Raw genomic sequence first — 7,707 nt, 5'->3', positions numbered from 1 at the left:
AGAGCCTGAGGCCCTTTCCATCACAGACCACTGCTGGCCATGGTGATTAGCTGGGGCCCACAATTCAAGCACTTGAAGGTGGAGAGAGGAGGGTCAGGAATTTAGTTAGCCTCAACTACACGGCAAGTCCGAAGCCAGCCTAAACGGCATGAGACCCTATGAGACCCTCGGAAAACCAAACCAGAGGCTGGAGAGATGGCTCAGTGGTTACCAGCACTGGCTGTTCTTCCGGAGGCCCTGGGTTTGGCTCCCTACTCCTGCACAGCAGCTCTGAAACTCCCGTGCTAGACGATCAGGTGATCTTTTAGCCTCCTCAGGCATTGCACACACGTGGTGCTCACGCACAGACACTCCTGTATATATAACATAAAAATAATAAATCCTTAAAAAAATTTAACTGAAGCTAAATATCAACAGACTTGTGTGATGTGATCAATGTTATTTTAGTTGTGTGTGTGTGTGTGTGTATACTATGCTACATGCATACACGCCACAGTGTGTGTTTGGACAACTTATGGGACTCCACTGTCTCTCTTCACCATGTGGTTACAAGGGATCCCACTCAGGTCATCAAGCCGACACCTTTACCCACCAGGCTGTCTCTCTGGCGAGGTGAGAGTTTAAAGGAGAAGAGTATCTGAGCCTTGAGTGACGCTGGGAACAGGACTGAGTGGAAGCAGGGAGGCTTCTGTGAGATAATGAGAACGATTTGCGTTAGAAGGGCACCATTAAAAAGATAATTTCAAAATTGAGGGACTAATTAATTAGCTCTGTAGATGACAAGGAGATAGTAAGATCTTAAGTGTGGCTTTAATTCCAGCCCCCAGGAAGCAGAGGCAAGAACAGCTAAAACATGGCTCTTGCAAGCTTTTCAGTTTTGGCCTTTTTTGTTTGTTTTTGTTTTAGTTTGGTTTTAGAGACAGGGTTTCTCTGTGTAGCCCTGGCTGTCCTGGAACTCACTCTGTAGACCAGGCTGGTCTCACACTTACAGAGATTCACCTGTCTCTGCCCCCTAAGTGCTGGATTAAAGGCATGGACCGGTCTGTGGTCCTTGTGTTGATCATAAGTTCTCTTCAGTGATCGTCAGGTAATGGCTGGGGATGGAGCCAGGCCAGAGCAATGGATGGAAGATGACCAAGGGGGACAAGGGAGAGCTGGAGTGCTGTAGGAGCAAAGTGAGTGTGAGAGGGAAAGCTTAAGATAAAGAGTAATTTAAAAAGTCATGTCTGAGTTCAGATATGTATTTATAGCTATAGAAACATAGTCATCAGAAATAGCCCACATCTTCAGTAGAAGGGCAAAATTGGGCCAGGGTATAGGGAAGATGAATGGTCAGGGGCCTGAATGCTGTGGCTTAGCAGTAGAGCCTTTGTCCCGCACAGTCAAGGCCCTGGGCTCAATCTCTAGTCCAGGGGTGAGGGGTGGAGAAAAAGGCTGGCTGGAAGGTTGCAACAGCTACTTTCCGGATCGTGGGCAAGAAGGGGAAAGACTGTGTCTGAGAGAGTTTGTGGGCAAGAAGGGGGGAAAGGCTGTGTCTGAGAGAGCTTCTTTGCCTCCGAATTTTATCCCTGGCCTGGTAATGTGTGACTCAGTAAATGAATATGAACGCTGAGAGCAATCTGCTCAGCAAGTGTAACCTTAGTCCCTACCCTTTGATTAGTTAGCAGTTCCACCGTGAATTTGCTTCTCAGTTACACAATGGCTTTTCTATACAAACTATCCATAAAAGGAGATAAAAGAGGGATCACATGCTCCTGAAGAGGCTCTGTCCCGATACAAACATCTACATCCTTATTGACTCAGGGAATTTGGTTGGCGTTACAATTATCCTTTTGTCTGGATACATATTTCTACAGACAGCTGGCTGACTTTCTCTTAGCAACAGTGGCAGCTACTATCCAGACATGCCTATAGACTTGTCTGTTATCTTGTAATAAAACAGTGAGCCTTTTATGTCTGGTAGGTGAAGCTTCTTGCTTGTTTATAGGATTATTTGGGTGACAAGGACAGCATCTCACTGCTCAGACTGGGCGGTCCTCAAACTCGTGATCCTCCCATCTCTACCTTCTGTAATGGTATTGCAAGGGCTTGCCTGTAATACCGCACCTGGCTTCAAGTTATTAAGGCTTCATTTTTTCATATGATTTGCATTTATGTCAAGAGTTTGAATAAGGGCTGGAGAGATGGCTCAGTGATATATATGTTTATATTTTTATGTAAAATATTTTTTATTATGTATACTTTATATATTTATTATATATACGACCTAAGAAGATGGGTTTGGGAGTCTGAAAGAGTTTCATCTAGAAAGACTGGATGGCTGAAGGGCAATTCTATACCCTTAAGCCCAGAACAGCTGAGTTCCCTGTGTACAGTGGCCAGGCGTAACTAATTTCTCTCAGAAGTAGGGATGACTGCCTCTGAGGCTCACTATTTTGATAACAAACAGCTGTCCCTTGAAGTTTTGGGACTGTGGATGCTCCAATCCCTTTATGTAAATACTGTGATGTTTGCATATAACTTATGTGTAGTTCATGCCATCACTGACACCTAGCATGACAGGTGCTGGTCAAACAGTTGTGTTGTGTGTGTCGATCATGGGATAACGGCCCACGTCTGTGCGCGAAGTGTAGGTGCGACACTTTTTCTTGGTTTTGTTTCTTTGATGGTTTCTTGTTTTATTTGGCACAGGTCTGACTGGCCTTAAACTCATGACTATCCCCCAGTCTCAGCCTCCTGAGTACTGAGAATACAGGCATGCATTAGCATACCCTCCATGTGCAAGTTTTTGAAAATATTTTTGGTTCTCAGTTGGTTTTATTCCGCTAATGCAGAATCCAGGTTGTGTAGAGAGCAGTCCATAGCTGCTACCGTTGTTTTGGGGTAAATTCTAATTACGTTATGTGCGCTTGCATGTGCACCGAGACACAGATGTGGAAGTCAGAGGTCAGCTTGCAGGAATCAGTTCTTGCCTTCTAACGTGCAGATCTTGGGGCTTAAACGCAGGTTATCAGGCTTGGCAGAACGCGCCTTTACTCATTGAGCTATTGTGCTGATCCACTGTTCCCTCACTGAAAACTAACTGGTATAGGTTTGCATCAAGGTGGTCCAGGGATGAATTAAAGGGGTCTTCCAACCCAGAATATTGGGGCGGGTAGGAAGGAACACCGCTGCTGCTGCCACCACAAGCAAGCATCACCATAGTCGGCCAGAATAATCATTTATAGTGCATGATGTTCACATGTGTCTTGTCTTTCCAGAAACTTCTCATGCTCCGCCGCAGACTACCGTGCACAATAGATCTCTTGCCCTGCAGATGTGAATGTTGAAGCTGAGGGAGATTTTTATTTGCCTTAAAGGTCATACATATAAGGATTAGACTCCATCTCTGTTCACTTACAGGCTGCTTCTTTCCAGTGTTGGAAGACGGCCCAGATTCCTCGCCCGTGGTTTTCAAAACTCTTCCCCGCCTGGCCTCCTTCTGTCCGTTTCTGCCTGGAATCTTTCTTCCTCAGACACCAGCACTGCGCTTCCCCCTCAGATTCACTCCCCCTCCCCACCCCTCTGCCCTCAACTTTCAAATTCTTTCCACTCTGCAAATCCCAAGTCAAGCTAATGTCTTTTCCTCCCACCAAGCCAGAGGTATGCATCGCCTCTAACCACATCGTTGCCTCGTGGTGTAATTGTGTAGATGGCCACAGAGTCAATAAATCATGAGCACTCTTTGGAGACGAGCTTTCTGTTCAGCTATTAGGGTACGCTCTACTCATTGCTGGAATATAAGGTGTGCTTCTCCTAACCTTCGACCGAGGTGAGCATATGGATTTCCTGAGCATTCTGTAACCAAAACCAGGAACTTGGGAATTGCTTTTTTCAAAAAAAAAAAACAAAAAAAAAACAAAAAAAAACTTCATCATCTCTAATCCTTCAAATAATACATCCAGGCACGGTGGCAAATGCCTGTAATTCCAGCACTTAAAAAGCTGAAGCAGGGGGTTGGGGATTTAGCTCAGCGGTAGAGCGCTTGCCTAGGGAGCGCAAGGCCCTGGGTTCGGTCCCCAGCTCCGGGAAAAAAAAAAAAAAAAAAAAAAAGCTGAAGCAGGATTGAGAATCTGAGGCCAGCCAGAAAGACCTAGCCAGTAAGACCCTAGTACAGGAACGCCTGGGAGTGCTGCAGTTCATGTCCTTTGCATGGTGTCTTATCAGGTGCCCAAGCATTCCTGCCTCAGCTTGGAAGAGAGCTGGGACTATAGACTCATACTGCTGCGTCTGGTTCTGCGTTTCCTTTTTTATGAACAGCTTTGAGAACATACTTTGTTCGGTTTTTTTTTCCTCCTTTGTCTATAATGGTTCACTGTGAAAGAACTGACGACATTTCTATTCACACCCACATGGGAGGCAGGATTTTTCCAAATGTTGTCCTAAAGTGTTGGTCAACATTTCCTAAATTTGGCTCGAAGGGCAACTGCTGTGGTTTCCGGTCTTGACACTTGGCTGAATTGCATGCTGCTTCCTTGCCTTTTTCTAGTTGGAGAAAATGCTGACAGTGCTTGACCGGTCTATCAACTTCCAAGCCGGGAAGGGGAGACCCACGTGTGTCACATGTGCCGTCCGGTATGCTCAGGTTGAGGTCACAGGAGTGAGAGACATACATGTTCAAAGCTTCTACCCTCACTGTATTCTGTAGGAGTCTCATTCCCTCTTCATCGTACTCGTCCCATTGTCACGAATTGTTTTAAAAAACAAATCTAAGTTTGAGAAAAAACACAAGCCTCAGGTGTGAAAAAGAACTGTACGTGAATGTGCGTCTCTCGCACCCGGGCTTGTCTGCATTGCTGTGCACGATGCTACCGTCTAACGTGAGGTTTAAGTCATCAAAAAGTCGGTGTTGTTTTCAGAGAAGGCTTCGATTGGAAGGGCAGCACTGCCTGTGGGGGTGGAGGGTCGTCTCAGAAGGTGATCTGGAGAGCTTGGGCCAGACCTCTGTATTCGTCTGTTGTCAAAGCTGCTGAGCAGTTCTAATGGATGCATTCGTTCTACGGATCAGTCCTGCTCTGTGGTTGTCAGGGGAACAGCTGTTTAATCTGTAGTTTTTCTTCCCTATTCAAATAAGGAAGTATTGACTTGTTTCTGATCTCACCTCTTCTGGACAAAGGTTGAACTCCTTTGGTAATTACTAGGGCAAGAAAACCCCACCTCCAGGTGAGCAGGTGGGACCTGAGTGGTGTCAGGGGGACACTTTGTATGTTCTTCAGCTTGAAGGGATTCCAGAAAGGAATGTTAAGTGTAGAGGATTTACCCTCTTAATTTAAATGTATCCTTTACCCAGTCATTTAAAAGGCTTTATAATTATAAGAGCCAATGGTACTACATTACATTTAAAATATTCTTCACAATACTAAAGTATGTCTAATAGTTAAAATGCATTATCTTCTTAAATCTACAGTAAAATCCTAGAAAGACAAAGGCTATCCTTGTTTCTCATTTGAAGATGCTAAAGCTAAAGAGATTATGAGAGTTGAAACATTTTCAGTTATCTACCTGGACACAATGTATCGTGATCGTACTTACCTGGCCACCCTCAAGCATCCCCCAAGTCCTACTGGGCCTCTGCTTCTCCCAGTCAGTTCCTCCCCTGGTTTGTATCTTATTGATCAGTCAATCAATGAGCTTTTGTTTGGCTGTTTTGGGAAGGGACTTGTGCGTGCCAGTAGCCTCTCTCTGTCCACCTCGTGGGTCCCAGGGATAGCATTCAGGTGGTAAGGCTTGGTGGCAAATGCCTTTACCTACTTAATCAGCTTCCCAGTTCCGTGTCCGTCCTTGGTGTGTAGGTCTTGTTCAGGTGACCACAGCTTCTGTGTACTGGTGATTTTGAGAGTCCTCACATCCAGAAGATGGCGTCTTGTGGCACTGTCTGTCCTATGGCTCCTCCCCCTCCTCTTGCAGTGTCCCGTCTAGGGCTGAGGCCTGCACTCAGAACTCGCTTAACCTCAACGCTTTGTCAAGTCTCTGCTTTAACCATTGTGAATAGAAGGTGCTCTGACCCAGGTTTTCATTTAAAACCTATGGCTTCCTGGAGCTGTACAGATGGCTCAGAGGTTAAGAGCGCTGGCTGCTCTTGCAGAGGACCCAGGTTCGATTCCCAACACCTGCATGGCAGCTCACATCTGTCTGGAACTCCAGTTCCAGGGGCTCTGATGTCTTCTTGTTCTGACCTCCAAATGTATGCACATACAATAAAAATTAAAAACAAAGCAAATAAAACCCTATGTCTTCTGGGTCGGCATTGCCCTCCCATGCAGGGCACCTCCACTCAGACTATTACCATCATATTGCTTGGTTTCTCAAGCAGCACGTTCCCTTCTGGTTGACCTTCCTCTTCACCCCCCACATTTCCTCGCTCCCATCACCGTTTAAACCTTTCCACCTGTGGTGTTCCTCCACATTCCATGTGTTTTACTGTCTGCCCACCGAAGACTTGCCCCACTCATGCAGAACTCCCTCGGCCCCTCCTTGCCTCCAGGCTTCCATAGTCCTTCACTCTAACTTAAACACAGAAATGTACACGTGACAAGCTACAGTCACCTATGAGAGGGAACAGTGTTTCTTCTTTAGGGCCTGGGTTACCACACTCGAGTCTGATGGCTTTGTACTTAAGACTACCAATTCGAAGCATTTCGTATAGGTCTACTCTGCAGTGCTGGGGCCAAGAGCTTTGCCCGAGCTGGGCAATCTCTCTCGGCTGAGCAGGGTCCCAGCCCCTAATAACGAGTTCAAACCAACCAGAGCTTCCAGGACTAAGCCACTACCCAAAGACTATACATAGACTGACCCTGGGCTCCAGCCTCATAGGTAGCAGTGAATAGCCTAGTAAGAGCACCAGTGGAAGGGGAAGCCCTTGGTCCTGCCAAGACTGAACCCCCAGTGAACATGATTGTTGGGGGGAGGGTGGTAATGGGGGGAGGATGGGGAGGGGAAGCCCATATAAAAGGGGAGGGGGAAGGGTTAGGGGATGTTGGCCCGGAAACCGGGAAGGGGAATAACAATCAAAATGTAAATAAGAAATACTCAAGTTAATAAAGATAAAAAAAAAATTAAGAGTACAGAGCTAAACAAAGAGTCCTTTACTGAGGAATATCAAATGGCTGAGAAGTACCTAAAGAAATGTTCAACATCCTAAGTGTTCAGAGAAATGGAAATGTAAATCAATAAAAATATCTTGTGAAATAAAAAACAAACAAACAAACAAAAAAACAAAGTAACAAACTTGCAATACCAGAGAGCTAGCCATTCTCTTGTGCCACTCAACGTCCCCAGCTCTCTCCTGAATGACAATGGGTCGGTGTTCTTGTGTGTAGGGAATGGCTGTAGGTGAAAAAAGGAAGTTAGGAAGGAAGGAACGAACGAACGAAAGACAGAGACCAGAAACCCTATGGACCAGGCAGAGCCTAGTTTGGGCTTCACTCGGAGATGCTGATTATATCTCTCCCAGGATGTTATTCCAAAGAGGAGGACAATTTCACTCCAAATGTGACTTTGGAACCAAACTTAGGTTCAGAAAAGGGCCAACCGATGCTTGCACAGTAGGGCCAGTGATAAAACGATGGGATTGGAATGGAACCTCAGAGATCATCTGTTCTGACCTCCTTTTACAGGAAACTGGACCCCAAAGATTCTGACTCATCCGACAGAGGTCACACGAACTTG

The sequence above is a fragment of the Rattus rattus genome, chromosome 1 (assembly GCF_011064425.1).
Source record: "Rattus rattus isolate New Zealand chromosome 1, Rrattus_CSIRO_v1, whole genome shotgun sequence".
Taxonomy (NCBI): Eukaryota; Metazoa; Chordata; class Mammalia; order Rodentia; family Muridae; genus Rattus; species Rattus rattus.
The sequence above is the reverse complement of the archived record's forward strand: the minus strand, read 5'-3'. Positions refer to the sequence as shown.